This window comes from Lissotriton helveticus, chromosome 7 (genome assembly GCF_964261635.1).
Source record: "Lissotriton helveticus chromosome 7, aLisHel1.1, whole genome shotgun sequence".
Taxonomy (NCBI): Eukaryota; Metazoa; Chordata; class Amphibia; order Caudata; family Salamandridae; genus Lissotriton; species Lissotriton helveticus.
The window spans coordinates 935,847,269-935,863,824 of NC_136068.1; positions in this window are offsets into that span (position 1 = coordinate 935,847,269).

Here is a 16,556-nt window from a genome sequence, read left to right on the forward strand (position 1 = left end):
GCAGAGTGGGACCCCTGGTTAGAGTAGGCACTGACGTGAGAATTATCGAGTCCGCTGACCCTGGTCCATGACCCTGCCGTGTCGGGAATCAAACCCTGGTCCCGGGCCGACTTCTGCTTTTGGGTCTGCTGCCTCTAACCAGTGAGCCATTGAGAGATGTACCCCAGGCTGAACATGAAAACTGAGAAAACATGAAAACTGAGATTCTAATTTTTAGTAGGGTGTGGATTTTCACAATATCCATAGTACTGATTATCAAGCCTTAGAAAATCTGTTTTTTATTGCTGTGCATTCGTTTGAAAATATTCAAGTTCTAATGCACTAACAGTGGACTTTTCCATCTGCAGAATATACTGAATGACCAGAGATGGCAGTGCTGCGGAAGAGAATTTGTCTGCATTGCTGAGACCAAAAAAAAAAACAAGAAGCCATTTCTCAGCACTCTGCCTTCCTTCATCAATTTAAATGGTAAGTCAAACTCGAGCTAGTGGGGTCTTGGCATGATTATCTTTGTCAAGACTCTACCAAAATGGATGACGTTACGGTGATCATATTTTATCAGACTTTGTCTCCGCAGCTGAGAAAGCCTGCGTTAGATACCTGTGCTAACAATGTGTCATCAGAGGACATTACTGTCTTTAAGGCTGGAAAGAGTTTCCTTAATTTGGAGCCATGGCCTTACTTTCTCAAGGAGTGAAGCTCATTTGACCTGTTTCTCTGCACTCTGTGTGTGGGTCTCTGATACTCCAGATGGATAGCTGTTTAGGATACTCGGCTGTCTTGCAACTCCATCCAATTTTCAAAAGGAGCCCAATGCTTTCCCAGTATACTGCCTAGCTGCCTTGCAGTCCTAATTACATATAGTTACCTAGTGCATAATTGCTGATTTCTCCTCCTCCTGTGTTTCCTCGTCACCGAGGGCGATTGGTCACGTGCTGTCCTGACATCATAAAGCTAGAGCAGGATGTCATCTGACATGAGGGACAATCAGTTGCCTAGCAAGCACTAAGATACATTTATCATGGTATTGAACTGGGTTGCAGGGTAAACAGGGCGCCCAGCTGAAGACCTAGATGGTGAGATGAATGAAACAGGCGCATTATTTGAGACTTGTGCATCTGTTTGAAGGTGCAGTTAATCACAATGTTCTCGACTTCTCTATAGCTTAACTGATAAGGATGTACTAAGATGAAGATGTTAAGATGTTGTTTATAGTTTTTATTATTCCCACTAACAGTAGCGTAAACCTTCCTCCCTCAACTTATCAGATCACTCAATTGCTATTGGCGTATCATAACCTATAAGAATTGCACTGAGAAGGGGATGCCGTCACATGGCTGGCAATCACATCTTTTTATCTAGGTCCTGATGTAGGTGCTAGTGTTGTGTAGAGAGTGGTAGCAAATGAGGCATAGGATTGATGTAATGTAATGTGTATACTTGTAAAGCGCACTGTTGCCAGCCGGCGTCCTGGCGCTGTATACCGCTGGGGAACCAGTCCTGGCTTGCCCTGTGGGATGGCCCCTGCTGGGAATCCCCAAGGTGGAGCCAGGCATCCCCGGCGTTGAGGGGGCCGTTGTGGAGATTAGGCAAGCTAATGCCCAGAGTTGCAGAGTGGGACCCCTGGTTAGAGTAGGCACTGACGTGAGAATTATCGAGTCCGCTGACCCTGGTCCATGACCCTGCCGCGTCGGGAATCAAACCCTGGTCCCGGGCCGACTTCTGCTTTTGGGTCTGCCGCCTCTAACCAGTGAGCCATTGAGAGATGTACCCCAGGCTGAACATGAAAACTGAGAAAACATGAAAACTGAGATTCTAATTTTTAGTAGGGTGTGGATTTTCACAATATCCATAGTACTGATTATCAAGCCTTAGAAAATCTGTTTTTTATTGCTGTGCATTCGTTTGAAAATATTCAAGTTCTAATGCACTAACAGTGGACTTTTCCATCTGCAGAATATACTGAATGACCAGAGATGGCAGTGCTGCGGAAGAGAATTTGTCTGCATTGCTGAGACCAAAAAAAAAAACAAGAAGCCATTTCTCAGCACTCTGCCTTCCTTCATCAATTTAAATGGTAAGTCAAACTCGAGCTAGTGGGGTCTTGGCATGATTATCTTTGTCAAGACTCTACCAAAATGGATGACGTTACGGTGATCATCATATTTTATCAGACTTTGTCTCCGAAGCTGAGAAAGCCTGCGTTAGATACCTGTGCTAACAATGTGTCATCAGAGGACATTACTGTCTTTAAGGCTGGAAAGAGTTTCCTTAATTTGGAGCCATGGCCTTACTTTCTCAAGGAGTGAAGCTCATTTGACCTGTTTCTCTGCACTCTGTGTGTGGGTCTCTGATACTCCAGATGGATAGCTGTTTAGGATACTCTGCGGTCTTGCAACTCCATCCAATTTTCAAAAGGAGCCCAATGCTTTCCCAGTATACTGCCTAGCTGCCTTGCAGTCCTAATTACATATAGTTACCTAGTGCATAATTGCTGATGTCTCCTCCTCCTGTGTTTCCTCGTCACCGAGGGCGATTGGTCACGTGCTGTCCTGACATCATAAAGCTAGAGCAGGATGTCATCTGACATGAGGGACAATCAGTTGCCTAGCAAGCACTAAGATACATTTATCATGGTATTGAACTGGGTTGCAGGGTAAACAGGGCGCCCAGCTGAAGACCTAGATGGTGAGATGAATGAAACTGGCGCATTATTTGAGACTTGTGCATCTGTTTGAAGGTGCAGTTAATCACAATGTTCTCGACTTCTCTATAGCTTAACTGATAAGGATGTACTAAGATGAAGATGTTAAGATGTTGTTTATAGTTTTTATTATTCCCACTAACAGTAGCGTAAACCTTCCTCCCTCAACTTATCAGATCACTCAATTGCTATTGGCGTATCATAACCTATAAGAATTGCACTGAGAAGGGGATGCCGTCACATGGCTGGCAATCACATCTTTTTATCTAGGTCCTGATGTAGGTGCTAGTGTTGTGTAGAGAGTGGTAGCAAATGAGGCATAGGATTGATGTAATGTAATGTGTATACTTGTAAAGCGCACTGTTGCCAGCCGGCGTCCTGGCGCTGTATACCGCTGGGGAACCAGTCCTGGCTTGCCCTGTGGGATGGCCCCTGCTGGGAATCCCCAAGGTGGAGCCAGGCATCCCCGGCGTTGAGGGGGCCGTTGTGGAGATTAGGCAAGCTAATGCCCAGAGTTGCAGAGTGGGACCCCTGGTTAGAGTAGGCACTGACGTGAGAATTATCGAGTCCGCTGACCCTGGTCCATGACCCTGCCGCGTCGGGAATCAAACCCTGGTCCCGGGCCGACTTCTGCTTTTGGGTCTGCCGCCTCTAACCAGTGAGCCATTGAGAGATGTACCCCAGGCTGAACATGAAAACTGAGAAAACATGAAAACTGAGATTCTAATTTTTAGTAGGGTGTGGATTTTCACAATATCCATAGTACTGATTATCAAGCCTTAGAAAATCTGTTTTTTATTGCTGTGCATTCGTTTGAAAATATTCAAGTTCTAATGCACTAACAGTGGACTTTTCCATCTGCAGAATATACTGAATGACCAGAGATGGCAGTGCTGCGGAAGAGAATTTGTCTGCATTGCTGAGACCAAAAAAAAAAACAAGAAGCCATTTCTCAGCACTCTGCCTTCCTTCATCAATTTAAATGGTAAGTCAAACTCGAGCTAGTGGGGTCTTGGCATGATTATCTTTGTCAAGACTCTACCAAAATGGATGACGTTACGGTGATCATCATATTTTATCAGACTTTGTCTCCGAAGCTGAGAAAGCCTGCGTTAGATACCTGTGCTAACAATGTGTCATCAGAGGACATTACTGTCTTTAAGGCTGGAAAGAGTTTCCTTAATTTGGAGCCATGGCCTTACTTTCTCAAGGAGTGAAGCTCATTTGACCTGTTTCTCTGCACTCTGTGTGTGGGTCTCTGATACTCCAGATGGATAGCTGTTTAGGATACTCTGCGGTCTTGCAACTCCATCCAATTTTCAAAAGGAGCCCAATGCTTTCCCAGTATACTGCCTAGCTGCCTTGCAGTCCTAATTACATATAGTTACCTAGTGCATAATTGCTGATGTCTCCTCCTCCTGTGTTTCCTCGTCACCGAGGGCGATTGGTCACGTGCTGTCCTGACATCATAAAGCTAGAGCAGGATGTCATCTGACATGAGGGACAATCAGTTGCCTAGCAAGCACTAAGATACATTTATCATGGTATTGAACTGGGTTGCAGGGTAAACAGGGCGCCCAGCTGAAGACCTAGATGGTGAGATGAATGAAACTGGCGCATTATTTGAGACTTGTGCATCTGTTTGAAGGTGCAGTTAATCACAATGTTCTCGACTTCTCTATAGCTTAACTGATAAGGATGTACTAAGATGAAGATGTTAAGATGTTGTTTATAGTTTTTATTATTCCCACTAACAGTAGCGTAAACCTTCCTCCCTCAACTTATCAGATCACTCAATTGCTATTGGCGTATCATAACCTATAAGAATTGCACTGAGAAGGGGATGCCGTCACATGGCTGGCAATCACATCTTTTTATCTAGGTCCTGATGTAGGTGCTAGTGTTGTGTAGAGAGTGGTAGCAAATGAGGCATAGGATTGATGTAATGTAATGTGTATACTTGTAAAGCGCACTGTTGCCAGCCGGCGTCCTGGCGCTGTATACCGCTGGGGAACCAGTCCTGGCTTGCCCTGTGGGATGGCCCCTGCTGGGAATCCCCAAGGTGGAGCCAGGCATCCCCGGCGTTGAGGGGGCCGTTGTGGAGATTAGGCAAGCTAATGCCCAGAGTTGCAGAGTGGGACCCCTGGTTAGAGTAGGCACTGACGTGAGAATTATCGAGTCCGCTGACCCTGGTCCATGACCCTGCCGCGTCGGGAATCAAACCCTGGTCCCGGGCCGACTTCTGCTTTTGAGTCTGCCGCCTCTAACCAGTGAGCCATTGAGAGATGTACCCCAGGCTGAACATGAAAACTGAGAAAACATGAAAACTGAGATTCTAATTTTTAGTAGGGTGTGGATTTTCACAATATCCATAGTACTGATTATCAAGCCTTAGAAAATCTGTTTTTTATTGCTGTGCATTCGTTTGAAAATATTCAAGTTCTATTGCACTAACAGTGGACTTTTCCATCTGCAGAATATACTGAATGACCAGAGATGGCAGTGCTGCGGAAGAGAATTTGTCTGCATTGCTGAGACCAAAAAAAAAAACAAGAAGCCATTTCTCAGCACTCTGCCTTCCTTCATCAATTTAAATGGTAAGTCAAACTCGAGTTAGTGGGGTCTTGGCATGATTATCTTTGTCAAGACTCTACCAAAATGGATGACGTTACGGTGATCATCATATTTTATCAGACTTTGTCTCCGAAGCTGAGAAAGCCTGCGTTAGATACCTGTGCTAACAATGTGTCAGAGGATATTACTGTCTTTAAGGCTGGAAAGAGTTTCCTTAATTTGGAGCCATGGCCTTACTTTCTCAAGAAGTGAAGCTCATTTGACCTGTTTCCCTGCACTCTGTGTGTGGGTCTCTGATACTCCAGATGGATAGCTGTTTAGGATACTCGGCGGTCTTGCAACTCCATCCAATTTTCAAAAGGAGCCCAATGCTTTCCCAGTATACTGCCTAGCTGCCTTGCAGTCCTAATTACATATAGTTACCTAGTGCATAATTGCTGATGTCTCCTCCTCCTGTGTTTCCTCGTCACCGAGGGCGATTGGTCACGTGCTGTCCTGACATCATAAAGCTAGAGCAGGATGTCATCTGACATGAGGGACAATCAGTTGCCTAGCAAGCACCAAGATACATTTATCATGGTATTGAACTGGGTTGCAGGGTAAACAGGGCGCCCAGCTGAAGACCTAGATGGTGAGATGAATGAAACTGGCGCATTATTTGAGACTTGTGCATCTGTTTGAAGGTGCAGTTAATCACAATGTTCTCGACTTCTCTATAGCTTAACTGATAAGGATGTACTAAGATGAAGATGTTAAGATGTTGTTTATAGTTTTTATTATTCCCACTAACAGTAGCGTAAACCTTCCTCCCTCAACTTATCAGATCACTCAATTGCTATTGGCGTATCATAACCTATAAGAATTGCACTGAGAAGGGGATGCCGTCACATGGCTGGCAATCACATCTTTTTATCTAGGTCCTGATGTAGGTGCTAGTGTTGTGTAGAGAGTGGTAGCAAATGAGGCATAGGATTGATGTAATGTAATGTGTATACTTGTAAAGCGCACTGTTGCCAGCCGGCGTCCTGGCGCTGTATACCGCTGGGGAACCAGTCCTGGCTTGCCCTGTGGGATGGCCCCTGCTGGGAATCCCCAAGGTGGAGCCAGGCATCCCCGGCGTTGAGGGGGCCGTTGTGGAGATTAGGCAAGCTAATGCCCAGAGTTGCAGAGTGGGACCCCTGGTTAGAGTAGGCACTGACGTGAGAATTATCGAGTCCGCTGACCCTGGTCCATGACCCTGCCGCGTCGGGAATCAAACCCTGGTCCCGGGCCGACTTCTGCTTTTGGGTCTGCCGCCTCTAACCAGTGAGCCATTGAGAGATGTACCCCAGGCTGAACATGAAAACTGAGAAAACATGAAAACTGAGATTCTAATTTTTAGTAGGGTGTGGATTTTCACAATATCCATAGTACTGATTATCAAGCCTTAGAAAATCTGTTTTTTATTGCTGTGCATTCGTTTGAAAATATTCAAGTTCTAATGCACTAACAGTGGACTTTTCCATCTGCAGAATATACTGAATGACCAGAGATGGCAGTGCTGCGGAAGAGAATTTGTCTGCATTGCTGAGACCAAAAAAAAAAACAAGAAGCCATTTCTCAGCACTCTGCCTTCCTTCATCAATTTAAATGGTAAGTCAAACTCGAGCTAGTGGGGTCTTGGCATGATTATCTTTGTCAAGACTCTACCAAAATGGATGACGTTACGGTGATCATCATATTTTATCAGACTTTGTCTCCGAAGCTGAGAAAGCCTGCGTTAGATACCTGTGCTAACAATGTGTCATCAGAGGACATTACTGTCTTTAAGGCTGGAAAGAGTTTCCTTAATTTGGAGCCATGGCCTTACTTTCTCAAGGAGTGAAGCTCATTTGACCTGTTTCTCTGCACTCTGTGTGTGGGTCTCTGATACTCCAGATGGATAGCTGTTTAGGATACTCTGCGGTCTTGCAACTCCATCCAATTTTCAAAAGGAGCCCAATGCTTTCCCAGTATACTGCCTAGCTGCCTTGCAGTCCTAATTACATATAGTTACCTAGTGCATAATTGCTGATGTCTCCTCCTCCTGTGTTTCCTCGTCACCGAGGGCGATTGGTCACGTGCTGTCCTGACATCATAAAGCTAGAGCAGGATGTCATCTGACATGAGGGACAATCAGTTGCCTAGCAAGCACTAAGATACATTTATCATGGTATTGAACTGGGTTGCAGGGTAAACAGGGCGCCCAGCTGAAGACCTAGATGGTGAGATGAATGAAACTGGCGCATTATTTGAGACTTGTGCATCTGTTTGAAGGTGCAGTTAATCACAATGTTCTCGACTTCTCTATAGCTTAACTGATAAGGATGTACTAAGATGAAGATGTTAAGATGTTGTTTATAGTTTTTATTATTCCCACTAACAGTAGCGTAAACCTTCCTCCCTCAACTTATCAGATCACTCAATTGCTATTGGCGTATCATAACCTATAAGAATTGCACTGAGAAGGGGATGCCGTCACATGGCTGGCAATCACATCTTTTTATCTAGGTCCTGATGTAGGTGCTAGTGTTGTGTAGAGAGTGGTAGCAAATGAGGCATAGGATTGATGTAATGTAATGTGTATACTTGTAAAGCGCACTGTTGCCAGCCGGCGTCCTGGCGCTGTATACCGCTGGGGAACCAGTCCTGGCTTGCCCTGTGGGATGGCCCCTGCTGGGAATCCCCAAGGTGGAGCCAGGCATCCCCGGCGTTGAGGGGGCCGTTGTGGAGATTAGGCAAGCTAATGCCCAGAGTTGCAGAGTGGGACCCCTGGTTAGAGTAGGCACTGACGTGAGAATTATCGAGTCCGCTGACCCTGGTCCATGACCCTGCCGCGTCGGGAATCAAACCCTGGTCCCGGGCCGACTTCTGCTTTTGGGTCTGCCGCCTCTAACCAGTGAGCCATTGAGAGATGTACCCCAGGCTGAACATGAAAACTGAGAAAACATGAAAACTGAGATTCTAATTTTTAGTAGGGTGTGGATTTTCACAATATCCATAGTACTGATTATCAAGCCTTAGAAAATCTGTTTTTTATTGCTGTGCATTCGTTTGAAAATATTCAAGTTCTAATGCACTAACAGTGGACTTTTCCATCTGCAGAATATACTGAATGACCAGAGATGGCAGTGCTGCGGAAGAGAATTTGTCTGCATTGCTGAGACCAAAAAAAAAAACAAGAAGCCATTTCTCAGCACTCTGCCTTCCTTCATCAATTTAAATGGTAAGTCAAACTCGAGCTAGTGGGGTCTTGGCATGATTATCTTTGTCAAGACTCTACCAAAATGGATGACGTTACGGTGATCATCATATTTTATCAGACTTTGTCTCCGAAGCTGAGAAAGCCTGCGTTAGATACCTGTGCTAACAATGTGTCATCAGAGGACATTACTGTCTTTAAGGCTGGAAAGAGTTTCCTTAATTTGGAGCCATGGCCTTACTTTCTCAAGGAGTGAAGCTCATTTGACCTGTTTCTCTGCACTCTGTGTGTGGGTCTCTGATACTCCAGATGGATAGCTGTTTAGGATACTCTGCGGTCTTGCAACTCCATCCAATTTTCAAAAGGAGCCCAATGCTTTCCCAGTATACTGCCTAGCTGCCTTGCAGTCCTAATTACATATAGTTACCTAGTGCATAATTGCTGATGTCTCCTCCTCCTGTGTTTCCTCGTCACCGAGGGCGATTGGTCACGTGCTGTCCTGACATCATAAAGCTAGAGCAGGATGTCATCTGACATGAGGGACAATCAGTTGCCTAGCAAGCACTAAGATACATTTATCATGGTATTGAACTGGGTTGCAGGGTAAACAGGGCGCCCAGCTGAAGACCTAGATGGTGAGATGAATGAAACTGGCGCATTATTTGAGACTTGTGCATCTGTTTGAAGGTGCAGTTAATCACAATGTTCTCGACTTCTCTATAGCTTAACTGATAAGGATGTACTAAGATGAAGATGTTAAGATGTTGTTTATAGTTTTTATTATTCCCACTAACAGTAGCGTAAACCTTCCTCCCTCAACTTATCAGATCACTCAATTGCTATTGGCGTATCATAACCTATAAGAATTGCACTGAGAAGGGGATGCCGTCACATGGCTGGCAATCACATCTTTTTATCTAGGTCCTGATGTAGGTGCTAGTGTTGTGTAGAGAGTGGTAGCAAATGAGGCATAGGATTGATGTAATGTAATGTGTATACTTGTAAAGCGCACTGTTGCCAGCCGGCGTCCTGGCGCTGTATACCGCTGGGGAACCAGTCCTGGCTTGCCCTGTGGGATGGCCCCTGCTGGGAATCCCCAAGGTGGAGCCAGGCATCCCCGGCGTTGAGGGGGCCGTTGTGGAGATTAGGCAAGCTAATGCCCAGAGTTGCAGAGTGGGACCCCTGGTTAGAGTAGGCACTGACGTGAGAATTATCGAGTCCGCTGACCCTGGTCCATGACCCTGCCGCGTCGGGAATCAAACCCTGGTCCCGGGCCGACTTCTGCTTTTGGGTCTGCCGCCTCTAACCAGTGAGCCATTGAGAGATGTACCCCAGGCTGAACATGAAAACTGAGAAAACATGAAAACTGAGATTCTAATTTTTAGTAGGGTGTGGATTTTCACAATATCCATAGTACTGATTATCAAGCCTTAGAAAATCTGTTTTTTATTGCTGTGCATTCGTTTGAAAATATTCAAGTTCTATTGCACTAACAGTGGACTTTTCCATCTGCAGAATATACTGAATGACCAGAGATGGCAGTGCTGCGGAAGAGAATTTGTCTGCATTGCTGAGACCAAAAAAAAAAACAAGAAGCCATTTCTCAGCACTCTGCCTTCCTTCATCAATTTAAATGGTAAGTCAAACTCGAGTTAGTGGGGTCTTGGCATGATTATCTTTGTCAAGACTCTACCAAAATGGATGACGTTACGGTGATCATATTTTATCAGACTTTGTCTCCGCAGCTGAGAAAGCCTGCGTTAGATACCTGTGCTAACAATGTGTCATCAGAGGACATTACTGTCTTTAAGGCTGGAAAGAGTTTCCTTAATTTGGAGCCATGGCCTTACTTTCTCAAGGAGTGAAGCTCATTTGACCTGTTATCCTGCACTCTGTGTGTGGGTCTCTGATACTCCAGATGGATAGCTGTTTAGGATACTCGGCGGTCTTGCAACTCCATCCAATTTTCAAAAGGAGCCCAATGCTTTCCTAGTATACTGCCTAGCTGCCTTGCAGTCCTAATTACATATAGTTACCTAGTGCATAATTGCTGATGTCTCCTCCTCCTGTGTTTCCTCGTCACCGAGGGCGATTGGTCACGTGCTGTCCTGACATCATAAAGCTAGAGCAGGATGTCATCTGACATGAGGGACAATCAGTTGCCTAGCAAGCACTAAGATACATTTATCATGGTATTGAACTGGGTTGCAGGGTAAACAGGGCGCCCAGCTGAAGACCTAGATGGTGAGATGAATGAAACTGGCGCATTATTTGAGACTTGTGCATCTGTTTGAAGGTGCAGTTAATCACAATGTTCTCGACTTCTCTATAGCTTAACTGATAAGGATGTACTAAGATGAAGATGTTAAGATGTTGTTTATAGTTTTTATTATTCCCACTAACAGTAGCGTAAACCTTCCTCCCTCAACTTGTCAGATCACTCAATTGCTATTGGCGTATCATAACCTATAAGAATTGCACTGAGAAGGGGATGCCGTCACTTGGCTGGCAATCACATCTTTTTATCTAGGTCCTGATGTAGGTGCTAGTGTTGTGTAGAGAGTGGTAGCAAATGAGGCATAGGATTGATGTAATGTAATGTGTATACTTGTAAAGCGCACTGTTGCCAGCCGGCGTCCTGGCGCTGTATACCGCTGGGGAACCAGTCCTGGCTTGCCCTGTGGGATGGCCCCTGCTGGGAATCCCCAAGGTGGAGCCAGGCATCCCCGGCGTTGTGGGGGCAGTTGTGGAGATTAGGCAAGCTAATGCCCAGAGTTGCAGAGTGGGACCCCTGGTTAGAGTAGGCACTGACGTGAGAATTATCGAGTCCGCTGACCCTGGTCCATGACCCTGCCGCGTCGGGAATCAAACCCTGGTCCCGGGCCGACTTCTGCTTTTGGGTCTGCCGCCTCTAACCAGTGAGCCATTGAGAGATGTACCCCAGGCTGAACATGAAAACTGAGAAAACATGAAAACTGAGATTCTAATTTTTAGTAGGGTGTGGATTTTCACAATATCCATAGTACTGATTATCAAGCCTTAGAAAATCTGTTTTTTATTGCTGTGCATTCGTTTGAAAATATTCAAGTTCTATTGCACTAACAGTGGACTTTTCCATCTGCAGAATATACTGAATGACCAGAGATGGCAGTGCTGCGGAAGAGAATTTGTCTGCATTGCTGAGACCAAAAAAAAAACAAGAAGCCATTTCTCAGCACTCTGCCTTCCTTCATCAATTTAAATGGTAAGTCAAACTCGAGCTAGTGGGGTCTTGGCATGATTATCTTTGTCAAGACTCTACCAAAATGGATGACGTTACGGTGATCATCATATTTTATCAGACTTTGTCTCCGAAGCTGAGAAAGCCTGCGTTAGATACCTGTGCTAACAATGTGTCATCAGAGGACATTACTGTCTTTAAGGCTGGAAAGAGTTTCCTTAATTTGGAGCCATGGCCTTACTTTCTCAAGAAGTGAAGCTCATTTGACCTGTTTCCCTGCACTCTGTGTGTGGGTCTCTGATACTCCAGATGGATAGCTGTTTAGGATACTCGGCGGTCTTGCAACTCCATCCAATTTTCAAAAGGAGCCCAATGCTTTCCCAGTATACTGCCTAGCTGCCTTGCAGTCCTAATTACATATAGTTACCTAGTGCATAATTGCTGATGTCTCCTCCTCCTGTGTTTCCTCGTCACCGAGGGCGATTGGTCACGTGCTGTCCTGACATCATAAAGCTAGAGCAGGATGTCATCTGACATGAGGGACAATCAGTTGCCTAGCAAGCACCAAGATACATTTATCATGGTATTGAACTGGGTTGCAGGGTAAACAGGGCGCCCAGCTGAAGACCTAGATGGTGAGATGAATGAAACTGGCGCATTATTTGAGACTTGTGCATCTGTTTGAAGGTGCAGTTAATCACAATGTTCTCGACTTCTCTATAGCTTAACTGATAAGGATGTACTAAGATGAAGATGTTAAGATGTTGTTTATAGTTTTTATTATTCCCACTAACAGTAGCGTAAACCTTCCTCCCTCAACTTATCAGATCACTCATTTGCTATTGGCGTATCATAACCTATAAGAATTGCACTGAGAAGGGGATGCCATCACTTGGCTGGCAATCACATCTTTTTATCTAGGTCCTGATGTAGGTGCTAGTGTTGTGTAGAGAGTGGTAGAAATGAGGCATAGGATTGATGTAATGCAATGTGTATATTTGTAAAGCGCACTGTTGCCAGCCAGCGTCCTGGCGCTGTATACCGCTGGGGAACCAGTCCTGGCTTGCCCTGTGGGATGGCCCCTGCTGGGAATCCCCAAGGTGGAGCCAGGCATCCCCGGCGTTGTGGGGGCAGTTGTGGAGATTAGGCAAGCTAATGCCCAGAGTTGCAGAGTGGGACCCCTGGTTAGAGTAGGCACTGACGTGAGAATTATCGAGTCCGCTGACCCTGGTCCATGACCCTGCCGCGTCGGGAATCAAACCCTGGTCCCGGGCCGACTTCTGCTTTTGGGTCTGCCGCCTCTAACCAGTGAGCCATTGAGAGATGTACCCCAGGCTGAACATGAAAACTGAGAAAACATGAAAACTGAGATTCTAATTTTTAGTAGGGTGTGGATTTTCACAATATCCATAGTACTGATTATCAAGCCTTAGAAAATCTGTTTTTTATTGCTGTGCATTCGTTTGAAAATATTCAAGTTCTATTGCACTAACAGTGGACTTTTCCATCTGCAGAATATACTGAATGACCAGAGATGGCAGTGCTGCGGAAGAGAATTTGTCTGCATTGCTGAGACCAAAAAAAAAAACAAGAAGCCATTTCTCAGCACTCTGCCTTCCTTCATCAATTTAAATGGTAAGTCAAACTCGAGCTAGTGGGGTCTTGGCATGATTATCTTTGTCAAGACTCTACCAAAATGGATGACGTTACGGTGATCATCATATTTTATCAGACTTTGTCTCCGAAGCTGAGAAAGCCTGCGTTAGATACCTGTGCTAACAATGTGTCAGAGGATATTACTGTCTTTAAGGCTGGAAAGAGTTTCCTTAATTTGGAGCCATGGCCTTACTTTCTCAAGAAGTGAAGCTCATTTGACCTGTTTCCCTGCACTCTGTGTGTGGGTCTCTGATACTCCAGATGGATAGCTGTTTAGGATACTCTGCGGTCTTGCAACTCCATCCAATTTTCAAAAGGAGCCCAATGCTTTCCCAGTATACTGCCTAGCTGCCTTGCAGTCCTAATTACATATAGTTACCTAGTGCATAATTGCTGATGTCTCCTCCTCCTGTGTTTCCTCGTCACCGAGGGCGATTGGTCACGTGCTGTCCTGACATCATAAAGCTAGAGCAGGATGTCATCTGACATGAGGGACAATCAGTTGCCTAGCAAGCACTAAGATACATTTATCATGGTATTGAACTGGGTTGCAGGGTAAACAGGGCGCCCAGCTGAAGACCTAGATGGTGAGATGAATGAAACTGGCGCATTATTTGAGACTTGTGCATCTGTTTGAAGGTGCAGTTAATCACAATGTTCTCGACTTCTCTATAGCTTAACTGATAAGGATGTACTAAGATGAAGATGTTAAGATGTTGTTTATAGTTTTTATTATTCCCACTAACAGTAGCGTAAACCTTCCTCCCTCAACTTGTCAGATCACTCAATTGCTATTGGCGTATCATAACCTATAAGAATTGCACTGAGAAGGGGATGCCGTCACTTGGCTGGCAATCACATCTTTTTATCTAGGTCCTGATGTAGGTGCTAGTGTTGTGTAGAGAGTGGTAGCAAATGAGGCATAGGATTGATGTAATGTAATGTGTATACTTGTAAAGCGCACTGTTGCCAGCCGGCGTCCTGGCGCTGTATACCGCTGGGGAACCAGTCCTGGCTTGCCCTGTGGGATGGCCCCTGCTGGGAATCCCCAAGGTGGAGCCAGGCATCCCCGGCGTTGTGGGGGCAGTTGTGGAGATTAGGCAAGCTAATGCCCAGAGTTGCAGAGTGGGACCCCTGGTTAGAGTAGGCACTGACGTGAGAATTATCGAGTCCGCTGACCCTGGTCCATGACCCTGCCGCGTCGGGAATCAAACCCTGGTCCCGGGCCGACTTCTGCTTTTGGGTCTGCCGCCTCTAACCAGTGAGCCATTGAGAGATGTACCCCAGGCTGAACATGAAAACTGAGAAAACATGAAAACTGAGATTCTAATTTTTAGTAGGGTGTGGATTTTCACAATATCCATAGTACTGATTATCAAGCCTTAGAAAATCTGTTTTTTATTGCTGTGCATTCGTTTGAAAATATTCAAGTTCTATTGCACTAACAGTGGACTTTTCCATCTGCAGAATATACTGAATGACCAGAGATGGCAGTGCTGCGGAAGAGAATTTGTCTGCATTGCTGAGACCAAAAAAAAAACAAGAAGCCATTTCTCAGCACTCTGCCTTCCTTCATCAATTTAAATGGTAAGTCAAACTCGAGCTAGTGGGGTCTTGGCATGATTATCTTTGTCAAGACTCTACCAAAATGGATGACGTTACGGTGATCATCATATTTTATCAGACTTTGTCTCCGAAGCTGAGAAAGCCTGCGTTAGATACCTGTGCTAACAATGTGTCATCAGAGGACATTACTGTCTTTAAGGCTGGAAAGAGTTTCCTTAATTTGGAGCCATGGCCTTACTTTCTCAAGAAGTGAAGCTCATTTGACCTGTTTCCCTGCACTCTGTGTGTGGGTCTCTGATACTCCAGATGGATAGCTGTTTAGGATACTCGGCGGTCTTGCAACTCCATCCAATTTTCAAAAGGAGCCCAATGCTTTCCCAGTATACTGCCTAGCTGCCTTGCAGTCCTAATTACATATAGTTACCTAGTGCATAATTGCTGATGTCTCCTCCTCCTGTGTTTCCTCGTCACCGAGGGCGATTGGTCACGTGCTGTCCTGACATCATAAAGCTAGAGCAGGATGTCATCTGACATGAGGGACAATCAGTTGCCTAGCAAGCACCAAGATACATTTATCATGGTATTGAACTGGGTTGCAGGGTAAACAGGGCGCCCAGCTGAAGACCTAGATGGTGAGATGAATGAAACTGGCGCATTATTTGAGACTTGTGCATCTGTTTGAAGGTGCAGTTAATCACAATGTTCTCGACTTCTCTATAGCTTAACTGATAAGGATGTACTAAGATGAAGATGTTAAGATGTTGTTTATAGTTTTTATTATTCCCACTAACAGTAGCGTAAACCTTCCTCCCTCAACTTATCAGATCACTCATTTGCTATTGGCGTATCATAACCTATAAGAATTGCACTGAGAAGGGGATGCCATCACTTGGCTGGCAATCACATCTTTTTATCTAGGTCCTGATGTAGGTGCTAGTGTTGTGTAGAGAGTGGTAGAAATGAGGCATAGGATTGATGTAATGCAATGTGTATATTTGTAAAGCGCACTGTTGCCAGCCAGCGTCCTGGCGCTGTATACCGCTGGGGAACCAGTCCTGGCTTGCCCTGTGGGATGGCCCCTGCTGGGAATCCCCAAGGTGGAGCCAGGCATCCCCGGCGTTGTGGGGGCAGTTGTGGAGATTAGGCAAGCTAATGCCCAGAGTTGCAGAGTGGGACCCCTGGTTAGAGTAGGCACTGACGTGAGAATTATCGAGTCCGCTGACCCTGGTCCATGACCCTGCCGCGTCGGGAATCAAACCCTGGTCCCGGGCCGACTTCTGCTTTTGGGTCTGCCGCCTCTAACCAGTGAGCCATTGAGAGATGTACCCCAGGCTGAACATGAAAACTGAGAAAACATGAAAACTGAGATTCTAATTTTTAGTAGGGTGTGGATTTTCACAATATCCATAGTACTGATTATCAAGCCTTAGAAAATCTGTTTTTTATTGCTGTGCATTCGTTTGAAAATATTCAAGTTCTATTGCACTAACAGTGGACTTTTCCATCTGCAGAATATACTGAATGACCAGAGATGGCAGTGCTGCGGAAGAGAATTTGTCTGCATTGCTGAGACCAAAAAAAAAACAAGAAGCCATTTCTCAGCACTCTGCCTTCCT